This window comes from Cupressus sempervirens, chromosome 8 (genome assembly GCF_028749045.1).
Source record: "Cupressus sempervirens isolate cs-2001-9-10 chromosome 8, ASM2874904v1, whole genome shotgun sequence".
Taxonomy (NCBI): Eukaryota; Viridiplantae; Streptophyta; class Pinopsida; order Cupressales; family Cupressaceae; genus Cupressus; species Cupressus sempervirens.
The window spans coordinates 672,381,760-672,404,311 of NC_143125.1; the positions used below are offsets into that span (position 1 = coordinate 672,381,760).

Genomic DNA, 22,552 nt, shown 5'->3' on the forward strand with positions numbered 1-22,552 from the left:
AATACTATGATAAGAAAAGATAATGCTCACACACTACTTGAGATCTAAAATAGAACAAGCTTCAGCAATACATTGCAATATATATATATGGATCTTTTGGCATTGTTACTAGAATCATTTACCTTCTAGGTAAGAACATAAGTTTGTTTCAATATACAAATCTTCAAAAGGAATTTCATATCAGAAAATAAAAGTAACAAAAAATAAATTAAATTGCAGTGCACTAGGAATAATATAGCACATAATGAGTACTAAACCTCAATTGAACAAAAGACTATACAATGGCTTCAATACAATTGATGCTACACCTAAACCATCACTTGTAGGAAGCTACTTGAAGATATGTAGTACAAACCATCCCAGATAACAACCTCTAATTTTTAAAAACTTTCGCTTTTACTGGGCGAAGCTTTACTTTTTTCCTTGGCAAAGTCAACTAGGTCTTCAAACAACTTATCTTCAAGTTTAACTTGTTTGCTAGAAGTTAAAGATTGTTGTGGATATGCATCATTGTAAGTTCCATCATGAATGGAGATGTTTTGTGTTCCTGATATCAAATCATCATGTGTTGATTCACTATAACGATGTGTAGACTGACCAGAACCCAAAGCTTGTTGCTGCTGAAAAAACTGTTGTCTCTTATTGTACTTTGCTAGAGGAGGGGGAATAACTTTTATAACATTGCTATCATATATGGGAGGTCCTTGCATATTATCTACACCTTGAGATGTATTTTTTGATTGCTCCACTTTCCAAGGAGTGAGAGGAAGGCTTTCATAAGTCTTTTGTGTTGATGCCTTTGAATTCTGTGATTGTGGCCCATATAATAGAATTGATTGTTTTGGACTAAGAGACTACCTTGTTGGATTTTACCATTGCAAACCCTGGCTAGATTTGTCAAAATATGACTCTGGGCCATGGTGTGGAAACTTCTGGTATTCATTTTATTGTGTTGATGACATCCTTGAAGAGTAACCTCCATTTCGATATGGAGAATTTGATTGTGAATTCAAAGGTTATGGAAAAGTTTGCTGAGAAAGAGATACTGGTGGTGAATGTGTGTATTTCTCATTGACTGTGCTAGTTGTTGGTGGAGTTGCAGTAGTTGGTGACTCGTAAGCATCACCACTGAGGAAATCCATTGTCTACTCAATTATTTGGCTATGAGTATCAATATTTTAAAGTCCTGGTGGTGGGAGTATCAATGGGAGTCGACCTGTTCATTGATTCTTTTCAGTGTTATCAACTCTTTGATGAGCTTGTGCACTGGATCTTGACCTACAATGCATAAAATACTATTATTTCTCTTTTGATTTTTCTCTATAGAAGCCTATCAAATCATAGTACAAAAGAAAGGTTTGCCACACATTTGAACTGTAAATAGAAAAGAAAGATGCTGAAAATTATTGATTATGGGAGTGATAAATTTAGAATTTTAAACACTAGAAGATATTCAGATACCTTGTGTTTGCAATACTTCTCCCTAACTGCAGTCAATGCACACCCTTTGCTATTTAGTTGTAAATTATGCAATGCATGAATACAATCCTTCATCTCTAATACTTTATAGCTTGTGTAATGTTCTAGCGTAGGATTCTGAAAAAAAAGGACAGTAAAATCTTGTTCAAATTTCAATATAGACAAGACCAAACAAAAAAATGACTCGATGGAATTTACATTACCCAGGGGCAAGTTCCAGGATCAAGAGTCATTCTTGGCACAAATACAGCTAATGTAGCTATCATTGACAGAACATAATGGAGAAAGTCATACTCAACAAGGGTGAGTTCAAAAAGATAATTGCCCATGAATTCCAAATGTAGAGATGGAACTTGAATGAAAAAAATTATGAAGGTAAGAATAAAATACTTTTATATATTAATTAATTTTGTCTCCCGCATTACTTGAGAAAGCTCTTAGTTTTTGGTGTTGTCAGATCATATCGCAAGTAAGTTAGGACATCAATATCCATTTCTAACACCTATTAGTATTAAGATAAGGATAATTCTCATTTTAAGAAAACCACCCAAGAGAGATGTGACAAATCATCTTGCAATACAAAAGGAAAATTGTACCTCCTCCCTTGTGTAAGTATTATCTGTAATGTAACAAAATTCTTCCACATGTGGAGCACAAATTTCTTTGTACTTCCTGAAAGTGACATCAAAGCAATAGTTAAAAATTAACCAAAGAAAAGAAAAGAAAATAAATGTTATAGTAGGCACGAAGTACACATGAGGCAACAAGCATGCAAGTAAAGTGTATCTGGCACAAGCTTTTACTCCTCAACAACCGATTACAACAATCTAATTTTGAATTGATCATACAAAATTAATTGCACAACTACAATAGGGAAAAATAAATATACAGATCGCATGAAGAAATGCAATAAGCAACAAGCCAATCAACAAGTATGCCCCTCATATTTGCATTGATCTCCTATTGAATTATTTGAATGTAACAAGGTAATGCTCGTCGTTTTAGCTGAAAAAGTAATTGATGACTGTAAGTATTAATCAAAAGAAGCTTCAAGAAAATGTCATAAATTTAGTCTAGCTTGACACATGAAAGCCGGTAACTTTTTTGCTTCAAGTACCTATATTACTTCATTTAAGCTTAGAACATTAACAAAAATATGCAATTTTTAGTGAAGATATTTATCAACTAAATCTATATCTAGCACACCACATAAAAACAAAGTAATTCACAACTTCCTCTATAGAACATTGTAGATCAATCCAAGGATCTACAGTTATATGCTATAACAAAAAATTTACAACAATAAGCTGAAGTTGTTAAAAGCATAATACATATGACAATAGTGAGAATTATACTAACAAGCATTAGAAAAGAGCATAGAAACAAATCAGCTCAATTGAACAATATAAATTTTCTGGACCAAGAATAAAAGATCACTGTGAATAGAGAAAACCTCTATAATGCATAAGTTATCATAAAATTCTGTGGCATAAGAAGTACACATCTGAGGATCACCATGGTCCAAATCAATATCAATATGGTGAGAATGGCTTGAACACCCCACATCTTCATGAGATTTGACTAAAATGGCAGGATCTCCTAACATTTGTAGAAGATCAAAACTGTGAGTAAAAAGTTAAAAGAAGAGAATTTGGAAAAATTGATCAAAATAAAAAACAAAACTTAATGAATTATATGTTTAGGTACTCTTAATTAGTTTATGAAATCCCAATCAAATTACCTTGTTTTGAATTGTTCTCGAGCTCTCTCGATATGTGCTGATTTTGGCAAATTTGTTGCTTTAGAGAAGACACTAATGACTCATTAGCACATGTTGAAGCATTTTCATTATTTGTTTCGGCTACAAGCTATTTGCATTGCAATTGCACCAGTATATTTTCTGCAGTTGTAGTTAGATCTTTAGAATTAGCTTGTATATCCTACACATTCTCTCCATCGCTCTTTTTTTCACCAATCCCAACATCATCATTGGAAGAATGATCCTTGGAATTGCAAGGAACAAGTATCATATGCTTTTCAATTTCTACAACTTTGGTATCTGTATTGACATTCTGAATAATTCCTTGGCATTTTCCTTTGCTATTGTTACCCAGAGATGCAACCTAGGCTCATATCACAATACAAATAAATTATATATATCTAAAAGGAAAGTGTAAACTATTCAACATACAATGAGAATTTCTTCAAGTGAGAACAAAGGAGATATGACACAAATAGTATCAGGTTCTCTTGAAGATATGCAAAATTTAAATCCAGACCCTAGTGTGGATAGAATACTAAATTAAAGAAGAGTTTTGGCCATACAATTTAGACTACACTGCCATTTCTCATCATCTCCCTGAAATAACATGCAAAATATAAAAGTTAAAACCAACATAAGTATGCAAAATAAAATTTAGTTTTACCTTACGTGTCCTAACTCTTGGCAAAGCTAGTTCTCCATCTTTATACATGTTAGTCACATCTCCAAGTACTGCTCAACATTTAGCTAGACTAGCAGCATCATGTAAAGAATGTGTGGTGGAATCCTTAGATGCTGGTCTTTTCCTTGTCTTCCTTTGGTCCACCAGAGGAAAAGGTGGGGGTAGTTGGTTTTTGCAGGAAACGATGTTATTGTTAGATGTGGACTTCGCAACCCTAGCCCGAGTAATGTGGACATTATTAAGCTGTTGTGGCCTAGTCATGGATTGGTCACTTAAGCAATAGTGAAATGTACAAAGCCCACCTCTTCTAACCCTAAATTTTTGAATAATGTTTGCACAGAAGATTCAAGTGAGAAAATCTGTCATGAAACATGACCTATTACTCCTATGAAAAAATCACCAACTGTAATTTGTAGGCACAAAATCTTGAAATGCAACAGTGAAGAATGGTGATGGGTGCGATAAGAAGATGAAACATAGGAATGGTTCTGCAACTCCCGATTGTAGGGAGAAAAAACAACCAGTGGGGTCTAGGTGACAAAGTGAAAGAATCTTCACAAAAGAGAGGAGGCTGCAAGTTGAGTGTTCATCAGCTGTGATGATGGGGACACCCATTCAACATAGAAGAATGGCAGAAAGAGCTGGAAGAAGGTTAGGACACTTTGTAAGGGAAAAAATCAAAGAAAGCTCCAAAATTGTTTGACATGATTATTTTATCCATACCAACGGTGGTGTCAAAGGTTAACTCCTTATCTATTGGCTTATTTGTGTTGTCCTTTTCTTTGTTTTGAATCTATTTATGGGTCTCACTCTCATTGTAAAATTGGGATAGTGGTTTCCCCTGTTGTAACCTCCCCCAGTCCAGGCCAGGCTAATTCTAGAGCTAAATTAATAAAATAACCAAAATATTTTACCTATTTATATATTGGTTGTAGGGAAATATTTACCACACATAAGCTATGTTAATTTTTCATTCAATTAACCTTTGGCAAACAATCATTTCTTTCAGTAACCTTAGCCTACTAATATCAGATTTCCCTTGCTAAGGTTTGTGTAAATTTTACATTCCATTACAAAAAAACTTAGGCAGATACATTGGAAGACATTGTGATTTAATCCTAAATTGAGCCTTTGGATACATTGTGACTTAAAAAGTATATATAAACAATAGTGTGTCATCACTCACTAATGCTTACAAGCTATCTTACTCAATATTTTAACTTCTCAATGCTTGCATTTTGAAGAGAGTGAGATCTAACTAGTGGAGTCATATAAAAGCAACATCTAAATACATATGTCATTCCCTCGTGCAAAACATCGCCATTCTTTTCTAGAATTAAAGTCAAATTCACTATGTTGATTTCTCATTCAATTAACCTTTGGCAAAAGATCATATCTTTCAGTAACCTTAGCCTACTAATATCAGACTTCCCTTGCTAAGGTTTGTGTAAATTTTACATTCCATTACAGAAAAACTTAGGTAGATACATTTGAAGACTTTGTGATTTAATCCTAGATTGAGCCTTTGGATACATTGTGACTTAAAAAGTATATATAAACAATAGTGTGTCGTCACTTGCAGATGCTTACGAACTATCTTACTCAATATTTTAACTTCTCAATGCTTGCATTTTGAAGAGAGTGAGATCTAAGTAGTGGAGTCATGTAAAAGCAACATCTAAATACATATATCATTCCCTCGTGCAAAAAATCACCATTCTTTTCTAGAATTAAAGTTAAATTCACTGGCTAATATTAAATATATGTAATCTACACTGTTCAGTCTTTTGCAAATAAAATCCATTCAAATTACTCTGAACTAGCCTAGGCACCAATCAGCTAATCCATGTCACACTTTGATCATTGGTTTCAACATATGAATCCTTCAAGTATAGAACTGCCACAGAAAAAATCACTGGGCAAGCAAAACTTTGAATCATTTGTAGAGTTCATTTTTGTTTCTCTGATTAATCCTAGCATAAGTGAAAATGAGAATCAACTCACGCAAGATCTCCTCCAATAAGAAGCAAGTCTCCACGTGGAAGTTCTTTAACGATATTGTTGTGGCTTACTTGAAGGGAAGGTTGAGAAAGCAATCGAGCAACACTGTATGTAGAATTGCCACCATCCCCAGTGTCTGCCATGAAGTCAAACCATAGTCCTTCTCTTGCACTTAAATGATTAAAAAAAAACCTTCATTTGGGTCATTACTCTATGCATTAGTCATTGCTTCCTAATCAAATAAAGCAACTATAAATTATCACACAAAGTAAGACCCGACAAATTTTAAAACATGGCAAGTAATATCACAATTACTTACTACAATGAAACAGAATAACATAACAAGGTTATAGATTAAGAAACTTTGATATATTGAGTAGACATGCCTGCATCATTCACATATCAAAGAGTCCAAGAAACAATGTTACAGATACCAAAAGATCAAATGCTATCTTGAACAAATCTGCTGATGTCCTGAAATGGTACACTCTTGTCATCTTGAATCACTAACACAAGCTTCCTTAGTGGAAAAAATGCAAAAATACACCTTGGAATTAGTGGAACAGAGTACATACCCTGAGTACCAATGAACCATGTCTAAGAAATCTGGAGCTGTAGATGCCTTCTGAATATTAGAAACTGATGCTGACTGAGTATGTGTCAAAGCCCATCTAAAAATACAAATTGAAACAGAAATAATGAAATTTCACAAAAGTCAAGATAAAGTGACAAATGATAATTTCAAAAAAATCAACCTTGTAAAGAAAATTTCAATGTGACATACCCAGTTGACCTTTCAAATAGATATTTTGCAATATATAATCCTATAAATGTTGCCCACAAAGAAAACATAGGTGAGATTATGTCACCTGACTGCAAAAGAAACATATGGTTAGTAAAGATACTTCCATTGACCAAATTTTATTTAATGGTATTAGATTTCCACAATCTATAAATTTAATCGTTGTTGTTTCTAGATTAGACCATCTATGAATTTTAGGTTACAAAAACTCAAACATGATCTAATCCAGAAACAACAGCAATCCAAATTTATTTGTTTACTTCAGAACATACTTAAGTTGTAAAGATTAGTTGTTACTTTGGAACACAGTTTGTCTAGTAAAAAGTATGATTGCAAATTATGTATTCCTAGATTGGAGATAAGAAAGTCACTCTCAGATAGATAGCCACTTACCTGACCATAAATAACCCATTTGGAAAATACTAGGTAGTCACTTGCAGATCCAACAGATGCAAGCCAATTAGAGAAAACCTGCTCCTTCAATTCATGTACCTGTGGCCACCCTTTTATAAATGTATCCACAACAAGACCAAAATCTTTGCTTCCAAATAATTTTGTTCTAGCTGGGGCTCTATTGCCACAATAGCTGTAAAAAACACAACATGCTATGCTTAAAACCTGCAGCAACAACAGACAGAATTAACTTAATCATAAGAAGAAAGGCTTGGGTTTCAATGCTAAACCTGTCATATCAAACAAATTAACATATGATTAGTTTCAGACAAATAATAGCTCTTACAACACTATTTTGCAAAATGGTAAGAATCTTAGGCTGCTTTCCTGCAAAGCGTGCAACGAGGCCCATATACCACAGCCTAAGAAATGTAATATGGAAAACCAAAAGAGCCAAGATAGGCAATACAAATAATGTCAAAAATAGAGACACATTCATTTTGATGTCGACTCCCATTGACTGCATGCTTGGTAAATGATACATGCCAGCAATTAAAAGCCACAACACATACCTGCAATGTGTAAATCCATTCCTTGGTTCAGAACTTTTTTAAGCAAGGAATATTTGGACAAAAATGTCACTTAGCCATATAAATATTATCCAATAAATTTTAAGCTTTAAAACACATAATTTATTTCATATTTGAAAATTTATGTAGTACCATCGACTAAAGTTTGAGTAGCTTGGCTGAATGGTTCGTCCTAGGAAAGGAGAGGAAAAGAAATAGAGAAAACCAAAGAAACATGCATAGATAGACCACCACTTTATATTGTTGTTATCCAACTTGTGAATAAGAGTTTGGAAGTTATCAACTGATATGAAGAAAAGAGAACCAACCACAACTGCAATCATAGCATCCTATGAATGTTCACGTGGATAAGGGTATCTGTGCATAAGAATTGTTGTCACCTTCTCCATTTTCATTTGCATTCTATATAAATTGAATGAAATTTCAATGTTCACTGTGGAACAGTAGTGAGATTGGATGAATTGCAATTCTTGCATGATAAACAAGTACAAATGTGGAAGACTACAAAATTGGAAAGTAGTCCGATCAGTAGAATAGTAACTAATAAAGAAGTGCAATGAAAAAGAAAAGGATTCCCATGCATAATCTCATGTACTAAAAAATTCAGTAAATTTTACTTAATAGCATTAAATTGAATTTAACAAAAAAATATTGTCTAGAATCTAAATAGAAAACAAGTCAATGGCACAATATAAAAGATGGGTTCGTATCACATAATTAAATAAATAGATGATAAATAGGCAGAAATTAAAATGGAGCATTGTTTTTCTAAATTTTACCAATTAACTTAACATGGATGCATTACACGAAAATTGACCAAAAACATTAATAACTCACATTTATGAGCTAGTTATCTAAAATGTTAAACAAATCAACAACACATGAAGTCGGCAGTGTATATCCAAAATAAGCTCATAGAATGACAACACCATCAACAGTCTAAAATTGTCTGCCATCCTATTCACCAGTTTAGAAAGAGTTAGAACTACTTCATCAAATTATTGCAACTGAGAATTGTCAAATAAGAGAAGTAATTTTGTATTCACTGTTCTTACTCCTTTCTAGATATGATAGTTTCTTTATATAATCTATTCTATAGGTGTTAGCACAATCACTATCACACTCAATATTTTTGAAGCAAATATTATATGAGAATAACCTAGTAGAAACTGCTCATGCCATCTTTGTCTGTCCCCAATATATATAAATCATGTCATTAATGAGCTCGCAACATAATATAGCACCAAGCATTGAACAACAAAGAATATACAACATAATATTCTACCAGCAGTAGAATTGATTAAATAAATTGCAATGTCTCATTTTTTAAAATAAAGATAAAATAACAATAATATAATGTAATGTAATATAATTACAAGTCAATTAATTTAATGAAAGGTCAAGAGATAAATAATGAATAGTTGACACTCCCTCAACAAGAAAGAAGAGTTCATTTGAAAGGGAGGAAAGAAGCAGCAAAAAGAATTAAGGGAAAGAAATGAATGAAGTGACTCAAAGGGGCAGCAAAGATGAAAGGTCGTGACCCTTTCAAAGGGTAGTAATTGTAGAAGGTTCTAGCCATTATGAAGAGGAGTGACTCTCCCTCACACTGGAGGATATAAAGCGGAAAAGGTATTGTTTTAGGAGGACATTCAAGGGAGATAAAATAAGATAAAATATTAATGTCTAGCAAGAGACCACAAAAGGGCCTGAGGGAGTGAAAGTACAAACAGAGGCTAAAAGATAGCAAGACCACCAAACGGTGTCCAAGAAATATAAAACCAATAGAGTAAGAACCAAACAAAGAGAAACAATAGTATGCAAGAGAGACCATGAAACCGCAAAACAACCAGTAGTTTGTACTTGTCAAAAAGTAGCTCAAAACCAAAGGATAACTATCCGTATGTGGAGAAGTATGAACCCGTTGCTAGATAACAGAGTGCCATAGTCGCTGATGGTGTATGTGTGTATGATCTTTGCACGCTTGCACCAATTTGATGTGAGTGGCAGGGGGGATAGCAATAGATGGGCTCCTAGACCACTTGGTTCCTCTAGGAGAGGTAAATGGAGTGAAGAAGGAAGTGATAAGCTGGTGAAGGGCCGTAGATCCAAAGGGGGAAAACTCCCAAAGAGTGATATCCTGAAGATAGAAGGCCTCCTAGAGATAGAGTGCAAGGTATCACTAATCATCATACCTAAAGAATGAGGATAGGAACCTGCACTCTCTAAATAAGCAATGGGGCCACCCTCAAATCTCATAGCAGATCAGACAACAGAATAGGAAATGGGTCTTAGTCTCAATCACACCCGTATCACAACACTAACAAATCTGTTCATCTCTACTAGTTTGGTGTTCTACTTGGATACAAAGATCAATTTGGAGAATAATATATTACTCATAAGGTAACAATGAAAAGTAGTGACTCACAATCCTTATGGAAGGCAATGAACCTCCCACCAATAAAGGAGGGTTCCATATAAAGTTTAAACATTGAAAGAGATACAAGTGATGTGAATCTAAGTGATAAATAATTAGTACTCAACCAGCAACCAGTACTCATTAAAGGACAATTCAGAGTTTAAGGCATGACCAGATCAAACAACAATTAACAGTAGTCCCCTGAATGAGCAAAATATAATCATCAAGTATTATCTAAGAAATTAGGATGAAGAGTGCACAAAAGGACTAATAGTGATTAGTAAAGATTGACCTGCATGTACATCCAAGAAATTATCTTTAGATAGGCAATTTATCAATTTAGCCGTTGAAAATGGAATTCCTTATGAACAAGTAATTTTTTCAAGGGAAGAAAACATTGGACTATGATCATAAGTAAATCCTGTTATAAAGAAGAGTATCCTAAATGCATTGGATCTATTCATAACATATTTCTTACAGCCAACCATTTAGAAAAAATTGAGGGGAAAGCATGGTAGGATGCACAGAGACTGTCACCCAAAACTTAGCCCTAGAGCAGAACAACCATCCAAGTTTTCGACCTTGTGGCCCACAAGCAAACGAACTTGGCATGGGCTACTTAATTGAGGGAACCATGACTACTGTATCTTCCAGAGAATTAATTTTTTTTTACAAATCCAAGATGAATTGATAATCAATTCCTTGAATAATCTCTTTTTATGATTCTCAAGAAACTTGCTAAATTTATACATGTATATATGTATATTGCTAGTTACTTTTCAGAATTTCTTGATTCAATGGACAATCCTCTTGATTGATCCTTTATTAATGGTCTGAAGTGTTGATCTTTTCTTATTCTCATTTGATGATTTGCATATTTAACTTCTTATTTTCTTTGATTTTGCTCGATTAATTGGTTCCTTGATGTTTTATGATTCCTCCCTTTTTTATTTTTAGACATTTTGTCATTAATGCCAAGTATGCTTTTAGCACAATAGAGGAATTGCAGAGGTTTGCAAATTGAAATGGCAATATGATGAACATTGTTATCAGGCAGCAACATCTAATCAACTTTGCAACACTCCTTACTTCCAATGTCCCCTCAAGAACTTCCTTTTAGGCTACCCAAGTGCACTTAATGCTTCCCAAACACCATAACTTCTTCCAAGCTCTCAACCTTCATTCTTCCTTCATGAAACATCTTCTTATGGCTTAACAACCATGTTCCATCTATCCCTTCATTCTGAACCACTAATCTCTTACCCAACAATCACATCTAGCCCTTAAAGCTAGTAGCCCTCACCAGTCACTAATTTGGGTTTTCCTCCAACTTTTCCAAACCACCAAGGAAACTCAAATGTGTTTTAGATACCCTTTTAAGATCTACAAATCCTCCCTAAGTTTCAATACCAACTTCTTTGGACCATACCCAAGATCCAATACCCCTAGCCTATCCACACTAGGCCTAATTCCTCACGTTTACAAAACAACCCACATCTCCATTCATCCCTATGACTCCAAAGGCTGAAATAGTCTTTCCTAATTTTTCAAAACCATAGATTCTTAGGTTTTTGTGACTTTATCCCATACCCATTTGCCTAGCCACTAAACCATTGATTTAGGGACATACCATGAGGGTTTGATAAAAAAAACTATTCCAGACCACTCCAGGCTAAACTAATTGCATAGACACTTCAATTTATGTCCCAACATGAAGGATTCACCCCCCAAACATCTTCAAACATGAAATGATCCACTATCTATTAGAGTGGTGTCTAATCCGGGCTAAACCTCCATTAGCAATTACCATCCAACACTGCACTTACACCAAGTTTTCCCACTCTCCTACATTTGGTTAATATAGTAAAAATAAATTATCACAACCTCATTCTCTCCCACCAATAATAGTGACTACAGGTGGTAGGAGAGAATCTACATTGGAAACTTTAGAATAAGTACAATTGTCTGTGCCTAACTATTCACTGGTTTGAATGCACCAGTCTATTATTCCTTACTCAACCCGCAATCAAAATTAAAAGAATGCATGGACAAGATAAAAATAATAATAAAATGTTCTCACATTAAATATTAGTCAAAATGCATTTGATACATCATAGGAACTCACTGTTCCATGGGACAGAGACTGAATTGTAGAGAACAAGATTATTTTATTGATTAAATTTTTTTCACAATGCCTTGTCTCACCACCCCAACTCTAATTCTCCCCCAAACACTCGAAAAATACCTTCTAAATAACCAAAAAATAGTAAACAACCACTGCTGTCTAACTATCTGACTGTTACCAGTTAGTTATAAACTGAAATTTGTTGTCTAAGTTGACACAAAGTGTCAACTTCGACAACTTAGAATCATATATGCCTTTAATATATTTAACTAACCTTTTCAAAGGTTTTATAACTTCACCAACCCTTCCAAAGACACCTAAAGCCCTTACAAGCTTTACTAGGGCTAAATTGCTAATATGGAAAATTGTAACTTTTGAGCACTTTTAGTGCTTTCACAACTTTTAATTGTCCTTAGAGGCCATATTACATTTGTTTTAGACCTTATAGGCCTTTAGATCCCCAAAAAAATTGACCTTTAGCCTCCTAGGTGCATGTTAACATTACGTTGTCCTTAACTTCAATACATGACTTTATAGTTCAATCTTCAAAACATCAATTACAAAAATGGACCATTGGTCCAGTTACATTCAAAATTTGATCTTCCTAGATCATTAAACCAAATGACCCTCTCCACACACCCTTTGCTAGGGTGCCTTACACCATCGTGTGTATGATAAAGATATATCATATAAACTAACAAGAGATATTATATGCAGATTTATAATGTCTATGGTAGACTTATAAGAGGAATAAGTGCACATTTGAAAGGATAATAAGGGTAGACATTGAAGGATAAAAAGTGTTGATTTGGGAAAAGGATAAGTGCAAACAAGGCAGATTTATATGAAGCAAATATAAAAAGGCACATATATTAACAAACATTGTAAAAGGTGGATTTGAGAAGATCATTGAAGAAGCAAAATGCAGGAAGAAAGGTATAAGATTTAAATAGATTATAATGTCCATCATCTGCTGAAGATAGCAACATTGTCAAGGTGAAATTTCAGACTTAAGTGAAGTTGGTTCTTTTTCTTCGAGGGGTTGGAGCCTACAATTTTTTTGAGAGGTTGCTAGATGAATATTATGACCCAACTAAAGAATAAATATTTTTATAATGAAATGAACCAAGACTGTTCTTCTGCAACTGTTGCTTCGATCCATAAATGCCTATTCACAAATAGGTAGTATTGATAAAATGTATAATATATGTCCGAAACAGTGATTGATAAGATACAATCCATAAGTAGGAGATATTTTAACACAGCAAGTAAAATTGTGATATTGCTATCAGGATTTAATTGTGTGATTTTTGAGTCAAACTCATCGATACATATTTAATGAAATGAATGGAATCCATCTCTCATGAGAATGAATGGAACAATTAGAACTCATTGGATCTAGGTGATGCTTACAGAGGTGAAGCACCAAGACTTCTTAGGAGGTCACCCATCCCAGTACTACTCCAGCTCTAACATGCTTAACTACATAGTTTCCTCCATGGCTAAACCCACTTTGCTTGCAACTCCATTTGCAAAACCTTCACCAAGTGTTGTGCCTTATGAACCATTCATTAGAAAGCCCCTTAAGCTCATCAATTGATAAGTAGGAGATATTTTTCCACAGCAAGTCACATTGTGATATTGCTATCAGTATTTAACTATGTGATTTTTGAGTCAAACTCATTGACCCATATTTCATGAGTAGTGGTTCACTGAACCCATCTCTCATTAGAATGATTGGAGCACTTAGCACTCATTGGATCTAGGTGATGCTCATAGAGGTGGAGCACCGAGATTTCATGGGAGGTCACCCATCCTAATGCTATAGCTTGAGCACACTTAACTACAAAGTTTCCTGATAGAAATATCATAATTTAAAAAAAAAAATCTTAACCCTTATATTTTGTCACAATAGCTTGCTAGTTCATCTACACTTGTGAGGAATTGGATCACATACTCTTGGATCTGCTTAGTAAAGTGCAATTAGCTACACTGAAAAAAGGAAAAGGACTTGGTTTACGCCCATTCAAATCTACTGCTCCTTAAAAAAAGTGGCTAAGAGGGGACACAAGGGACTGAGATAATAAGCCCATAACATATTGACTTGGATCTTCCACTTCCCACTTTTCTGCACTTGATGTTGATGATGGCTATGGGCAAATTTGTGGGCATTGGAGTGCTAGTGCCAATGCCAATGCTAGTGAAGCCCTATTTGTGGTTCTTCTAATTTACCACTACCTATATCATCTAATATAGATGGTGATGATATTTTGTAAGTCCCATATTATTTTAAAAAAATGATGAATCACTATTGACAATTGACATTATTATTATTATTTAATTTTAATATATATTATAACATTTGAGTTTCACTAATATATCATTAGTATTTTGAACTAAAATACTACTGCAAATATGCATATATTTTATTTTATATGTTTTTGTATTGACAAACTCAACACCAGATCCTTTTTGATGAATTCCTCAAACTAGACCTATGAACCTGAACCCAAACCACTACGAAGGCCAGTAACTTAGATTTTAAGTAAACAATCTTTGAGAAATTATTTCTTTATGTTATGGCCCCATCTTGAGCATTGTTTGCTCTTGTGGGTTTATGCATACATTGTAGGAGTATCTTGCCTTTGTTTGAATTGTTGTAGAAAATTATCTCCTACTCATCAATTGATGAGCTTAAGTGGCTTTCTAATGAATGGTTCATAAGGCACAATATTTGGTGAAGATTTTGTAAATGGGGTTGCAAGCAAAGTGTGTTTAACTAGAGGAAACTCTGTAGTTAAGCGCGCTCGAGCTGCAGTCGTACTGGGATAGGTGACCTCCCAAGAAGTCCTAGTGCTTCACCTCTGTGAGCATCACCTAGATTCAATGAGTGCTAAGTGTTCCATTTATTCTCATGAGAGATGGGTTTGGTGAACCACTACTCATCAAATATGGGTCAATGAGTTTGACTCAAAACTCACACAGTTAAATCCTGATAGTGATATCACAATTTGACTTGTTATGGAAAAATATCTCCTACTTATCAATTGATGAGCTTAAGGGGCTTTCGAATGAATAGTTCATAAGGTGCAACACTTGGTGAAGGTTTTTCAAATGGGGTCGCAAGCAGAGTGGGTTTAACCATGGAGGAAACTCCATAGCTAAGTGCGCTAGAGTTGGAGTAATACTAAGATGGGTGACCTCCTGGGAAGTCTTGGTGCTTCACCTCTGTGAGCATCACCTAGATCCATTGAGTGCTAAGTGTTCCATTCATTCTCATGAGAGATGGGTTCAGTGAACCACTACTCGTGAAATATGGGTCAATGAGTTTGACTCAAAAATAGAGTTAAATCTTGATAGCAATATCACAATTTGACTTGTTGTGGAAAAATATCTCCTACTTATCAATTGATGAGCTTAAGGGGATTTCTAATGAATGGTTCATAAGTCATGACACTTGGTGAAGGTTTTACAAATAGGGTTCCAAGTAGAGTGGGTTTAACCATAGAGTAAACTCGGTAGTTAAGGTGCTCAAGCTGGAGTAGTACTAGGATGGGTGACTTTTGGGGAAGTCCTAGTGCTTCACCTCTATGAATATCACCTAGATCTAATGAGTGTTAAGTGTTCCATTCATTCTTATGAGAGATGGGTTTGGTGAACCACTACTCATGAAATATGGGTCAATGAGTATGACTCAAAAATCACACAGTTAAATCCTAATAGCAATATCACAATTTGACTGGTGCAAAAATAACTCTTACTTATCAATTGATACACTTAAGGGGATTTCTAACGAATGGTTCATAAGGCATAACACTTGGTGAAGGTTTTGCAAATGGGGTTGCAAGTAGAGTGGGTTTAACCATGGATGAAACTCCATAGTTAAGTGCACTCGACCTGGAGTAGTACTGGGACGGGTAACCTCCCAAGAAGTCTCGGTGCTTCACCTTTGTGAGCACCATCTAGATCCAATGAGTGGTAAATGTTCCATTCATTCTCATGAGAGATGGTTTCGCTGAACCACTAGTCATGAAATATGGGTCAATGACTTTGACTCAAAAATCACAAAATTAAACCTTGATAGCAATATCACAATTTGACTTGCTATCGAAAAATACCTCCTACTTATGGATTGTATCTTATCCATCATTGTTTTGAACATATATTATACATTTTATTAATTCTACCTATTTATGCATAGGCAATTATGGATTGGAGTGACAATTGTAGGAAAGCAGTCTTGGTTCATTTCATTATAAAAATAGTTCTTCTTTGGTTGGGTCATAATATTCAACTAGCAACCTGTGATCATTTTTTCCCATCGACATTCTCAACAATAGAAAATTGTGCAGAACCTTTGTGTAAGTCACTTGACCTGATTTGAATGAAGTTCTTATGTAGTTGATCAAATTATTGTGTGTTGTTTTTCAATTGATTCTAAGTCTTTCTTATCTATTTTCAATAGTAGTAGTTACACAAAGGGGATGCGGGGATATGCTGATAAACTTAAAAACATTTGGAAAATGCTTCTGTATAGTGAGTAGCTACCTTTTCTCTTTGAAGAGCTATCCTTGAGTTTTTTTTGTGTTTTTGATGTCATAGACACACCTACACAACCATTTGTGGACCTTTCACACAAGAAAATTGATCATATGCAAAGCTTCCTTAAATGTAGCACACCACAAGATAGAATGCAGATATGAAAATGCCTCTTGTTCTAAAATGGCTACACATAGTGTTTGATCTGAGTAGCCCATCTACAATTTCATTTTTTTCACACGGGTTGTAGCAAATAAGATTAAAAATTTGGGATAAAGTTCTGGATGCTTGCTAGGAGACACGGTTCGATTTAGATAATATGAAAAGAAGATAACGAGTTCCAATCTTAAAGTCAATATATCAGATCAAAAGATCAAAGCTTGCTATATAGAGAATGATTCTTTTCCTATGTCTATGTATATACATGAGAAAAGATGGGCAAAATTTACAGGAAAGTACCGTGAATTTTTCAAATTCTTTTCAGTGGTATCTTCTTTGGGTACTTTGCTTTGAGGGGTCCGTTGTAGGTTTTGTATTTTTCCTCATGGTATTGATACTATTTGTTGACACATAAGGCAGTGATCTACAGTATAGTAGATAAAAACATTTACTAGCTACATTTAATGCATTAAGAGAAGATTTATTGTAATTCAAGCGCATGCAATCATTTTTATTGTAATTGAAGGGACATTTGACATTAGATATTTAGGTACTATCTTCCATCCTACCATATATCTTTGGTCTTGGCCTAAAAAATAAAAGAAGATCCAAACTACTTACCCAAATTATGCTTCTAGGGACCAGCTTGAGAAACCAAAGATTTGATGAAGATCCACACTTATCAAATGCCTAGCTTATTTCTGCCAAACAGAGCTTTGTTTCCTCATCTTGTGAGAAATTATTTGTTGCTTCGTGACCACAATCTTTGAAGTGAAAAAGAACTTGTTCGACATAGAGAAGATGCTTACCATCATGACAAGTGCTTTCACACAGGTGACCGCATAAGAGAAGAGCCCTACAAGGCCATGTGCAGAACAGAGGATTGAAAGAAGATGCATCTTTAATGCACATAACAAAAGGAGGGTCGCAAGGATGTCTTGGACAATGAAGATATATTTCCTCACTCAAACAATCCCATTCTTTGAAATCTAACAACAAGTTGTGATTGCCACAGAAATATAGTGCTCCTCTTACTCACGATACAAAAATGCATAGCCTATTTTTCTTAGCCAGATATCTAATATTTCTATCATCATTTGATCTTACAATGGAAACAATCACAATGTTATTCTCTAAACCTTGAAACCCCAATAGTAAAACATCAAACAACCACATTGACAATGAAATAGGGCATTGACCTTTTTCATTTTCAAAAAAATATGAAGCCTGTGTTGGTCAAAATTTCGACCAACATGGGCATGGATTTTAAAAAAAAGATATTTTTCCTTGCATATTCTAACCAATCTAAAACATTTTAATAGATGGTCAAAACTTTTGGTCTAAAAATGGGGTCAAATGAACTAGTGTCATACTCTCTCTCTGCCACCCCCTACTCTCTCTCACACTATCACAATCTATCTCTTTCATAGACACACACACACTCCCTCTCCCTACTCTCTCTCACACTCTCTCCCATCCCCTACTCTCTCTCACACACTCTCCCATCCTTTACTCTCACTCTCTCCCTCTCCCACCACCTACTCTCTATCCTCCATCTCCTACTCTCTCTCTCTCCCCTCTCCCATCCCCTACTCTCTCTCTCTCTCTCTCTCTCTCTCTCTCTCTCTCTCTCTCAAGTTCTCTCTCTCCCTCTCTACTCTCTCTCTCTCTCTCCCTCATCCGTTACTCTCACACTCTCTCTCTCTCCCATTCCCTACTCTCTCTCACACTCTCCCATCCCCTAATTTCACACTCTCTCTCCCATCCCATACGAGCTCTCTCTACCACCACATACTCTCTCTCACACTCTAACACTCCTTCTCATCCCCTACTCTATCTCTCTTACACACATTCCCATTCCCCCCTCTCTCTCCCTCTCCCACTCCCTCTCCCACTGTCTACTCTCGCTCCCCCATTTCCTACTCTCTCTCTCTCCCCTCTCACATCCCCTACTCTCTCTCTCTCTTTCATAGACACACACACTCCCATCCCCCCCCTCTCTCTCCTCTCCCATCCCCTACTCTCTAGATTTGTCACACACACTCCCATCCCCCCTCTCTCTCCCTCCCCCACTCCCTCTTACACTGCCTACTATCTCTCTCTCTCTCTCTCTCAAGTACTCCCTCTCCCTCTCTATTTTCTCTCTCCCATCCTCTACTCTCACTCTCTCTCTTCTATCCCCTACTCTCTCTCACACTCTCTCCCATCCCCTTCTCTCTCTCTCTCTCTCTCTCTCTCTCTCTCTCTCTCTCTCTCTCTCTCTCTCGTGCCCCCATCCTGTATGAGCTCTCTTTGCCACCCCATACTCTCTCTCAAACTCTCACACTCTCTCCCATCCCCTACTCTATCTCTCTTATACACATTCCCATTCCCCCCTCTCTCTCTTTCTCACACTCCCTCTCCCACTGCCTACTCTCTCCCATCCTCTACTCTATCTCTCTTACACACTTCCATTCCCCCTCTCTCTCCCTCCCACTGACTCTCGCACTACCTACTCTCTCTCTCTCTCTCTCTCTCTCTCTCTCTCTCTCACTCTTTCCCTCTCTCTCCCATCCCCTACTCTCACTCTCTCTCTGCCACCCCTACTCTCTCTCATACTCTCACACTATCTCCCATCCCCTACTTTCCCTCTTAGACACACTCCCATCCCCCCTCTCTCTCCCTCTCCCACTCCCTCTACCATTTCCTACTCTCTTTCTCTCCCATCCCCTACTCTCTCTATCTCTCTCTCTCTCCCCTCTCTCATTCCCTACTCTCTCTTTCACACACACACCCATCCCCCCTCTCTCCTCTCCCATCCCCTACTTTGTCTCTCACTCTCTCTCCCTCTCTCACTGCCTACTCTCTCTCTCTCTCTCTCACACACACACACACACTCTCTCACTCTCACTCTCACTCTCACTCTCTCTCACTCTTACTCTTAGTCTCACACACTCTCTCTCTCTCACTCTCTCCCTCTCTACTCTCTCTTTGCTACCCTGTACTCTCTCACACATTTTCACACTCTCTCCTATTTCCTACTCTCTCTCTCTCTCTCTCTCTCTCTCTCTCTCTCTCTCTCTCTCTCTCTCTTACACACATTTCCATCTCTCCTCTCTCTCCCTCTCCCATCACCTACTCTCTCTTCCATCTCCTACTCTCTCTCTCTCACTACTCTATCTTCTCCCTCTCCCATTCCCTACTCTCTCTCTTTCACACACATGCATTCCCATCCTCCTCTCTCTTGCTCTTCCTCTCCCACTCTATCTCCCACCACCTACTCTCTCTCTCTCCCAACTTGTACTCTCTCCCACACTTCCTCTCTCTCTCTCTCATCCCCTACTTTCAATCTATCTCCCCCATCCTGTACTCTCTCTGTGCCACCCCTACTCTCTCTCACAGTTCCTCTCTCTTGCATCTTGTACTCTCTTTGCCACCCTTACTCTCCCATCTTGTACTCTCTCTACCACCCCTACTCTTTCTCACTTCCTCTCTCCCATCTTGTACTCTCTCCCCTCTCCCATCCCCTACTTTCTCACTTCCTCTCTCCCATCCTGTATTCTCTCCCCTCTCCCATCCCCTACTTTCTCTCTATCTCTTTCTCTCTCTCTCTCTCTCTCACACACACACATAGCCATTCCCTCACCCCCCCACCCCACCCCCCATCTAGCTCTCTCTTGCTCTTGGGTTGCAATTTAGGTCTCAATAGTGCGTGCGCACTATAGCACACACATGCTATTGAGAATTTAAATGCTTCTAATAGCGTGTGCATGCTATTAAAAGCTTTGTATTAAAACCAATCCTAAGGCTTGGTTTTGCCTTGGAGATCCAACCCAAAGGTTTGGAGTTTATAAATAGGTCTGAGACATGTTTTCCAGTAAAAATACCAAAAATGATTAATTTTTCTTGTGTGCTCCCCTTCAAGATTCATTGTAGTTGGGTATCAATACGATCAGGTTACATAGCATTATAGGTCTCTACAAAAATGATTAATTTTTCTTGTGTGCTCCCCTTCAAGATTCATTGTGGTTGGGTATTGATACGATCAGGTTACATAGCATTATAGGTCTCTATGTTAGCTATCTAGCCATAATTTATTTTAATTTGAACTATTTCAAGCCTTTCATCTATAATTTCTTTTGAATATATGTTCATTTTTTGTCAAAAACCACCATGTACTAATTGGGCTATAGATTTTAGCTCATTTATCAAATTTTGTGACAACTTAGTTTTTTAGAAACTAGACTCCATTCTACACACTTTGAAAAAAAAAAGTTTTGATTTTAGATTAGTTCTCAATTATTTCTAGGGGAGCACACAGATATTTAACATTTTTGGGATGTGTTTAGTAAAAAAATTCATAAAAAAAAAATACACATTATAAAATTATCCAAAAAATTTGGGATAAACTAAAGTATTAAGTAACTTTTGACTAGAGCAATTAAAGAATTTCAAAAAAAAAGTTAAAATTTTAGGGGGCCCGCACTTTGTACTGTGTTATGTTTTTTTGGAATAAATAGTACCACTTTTTGTGGCCCCCTTTTTTGAGGACCTAAAACTAAACTAGTTTGAAAAAAAATTAGTAGTTTAGAAACTAGATTCAAAGGACTACGACTTTTGTTTTTTTCATATCTTAAAATTTTGAGTGTAACTATCTTCAAATTCTTGTTGAAGTTCAAAATTTGTAGATTTCACGAAAAAGGTGCCCACTTATAGCCCCCTTCTAGCACCACAACTTGGTGCACTTACCCAATTATGAATTTTCTATTTCAATATTTCCAGAATAAAAAAACTCTCATGCTTGACCACCTTAACTAATTCAAAACCTATAATTTTTTAATTTATTTTTTTATAGTAGAAGAAGCATAGAATTTGATGCATCTTTTGGATTTCAAAAATGTTCTACCATTTGAAGTTATAGTTATTTTTCAATCAATGTATCAATAATCACTTTATGAATAAATCCATTTGAAAATAAGTAATAATTACTTACTGAACTCGTAATTTGACAAGCATTACATTTATGGAAATCTAAGAACATTCCTAAGAAACCCTTTTTGTTTCATCAAATTTGGGTGGAAAAAATATTGTCAGATACATGTTTGAAGTAGAAAATACACAAGAACAGGCCAAAAACATTTTTTGGGACATTTTTAAAGTTGACCATGTAGGGTTGATATCCAAATATATACTAGGCCTTATAAAGGTATTAATTTTTTTTGTTTGGTATCAGGATGGGTGGAAAAAAAGTTGGAATATATTTTGAAATGTTTTTAGGTATTTTAAAACTACATATTTTTTAGATTGCCACTTTTTAGTACACCATGATCTGACACATATCCTTTTGCAACATAGTTTAAATTAGCTAGACCATTTTATGCATTATGTAGATATAATCGATACCTTAATATACCACACATTTCAAGTTTTTTTGAGAGTGGCCATGGAAAGGGTGAGTATGATGGTGCACGAGCTTGTATCAAACATGGTTAAGAAAGTATCAAATGGACTATAAAGGATATCACATTAGTAATGCTCATGATGTAGTTGAGTGTTGCAAAACACATTTTGTGGTTCCAACAAATAAAAATAACATGTCATCACAAGCATATTGAGTCATAC

General features: G+C 35.9%; 2 pseudogenes; both read right to left on the reverse strand.

The window, feature by feature from the left end:
* Positions 1 to 1,338: 1,338 nt before the first annotated feature.
* On the reverse strand, positions 1,339 to 4,184 carry LOC149544236 (cyclin-A1-4-like; annotated as a pseudogene).
* Positions 4,185 to 5,923: 1,739 nt separating this feature from the next.
* LOC149544237 (uncharacterized) lies at positions 5,924 to 8,104 on the reverse strand (annotated as a pseudogene).
* Positions 8,105 to 22,552: the final 14,448 nt, after the last annotated feature.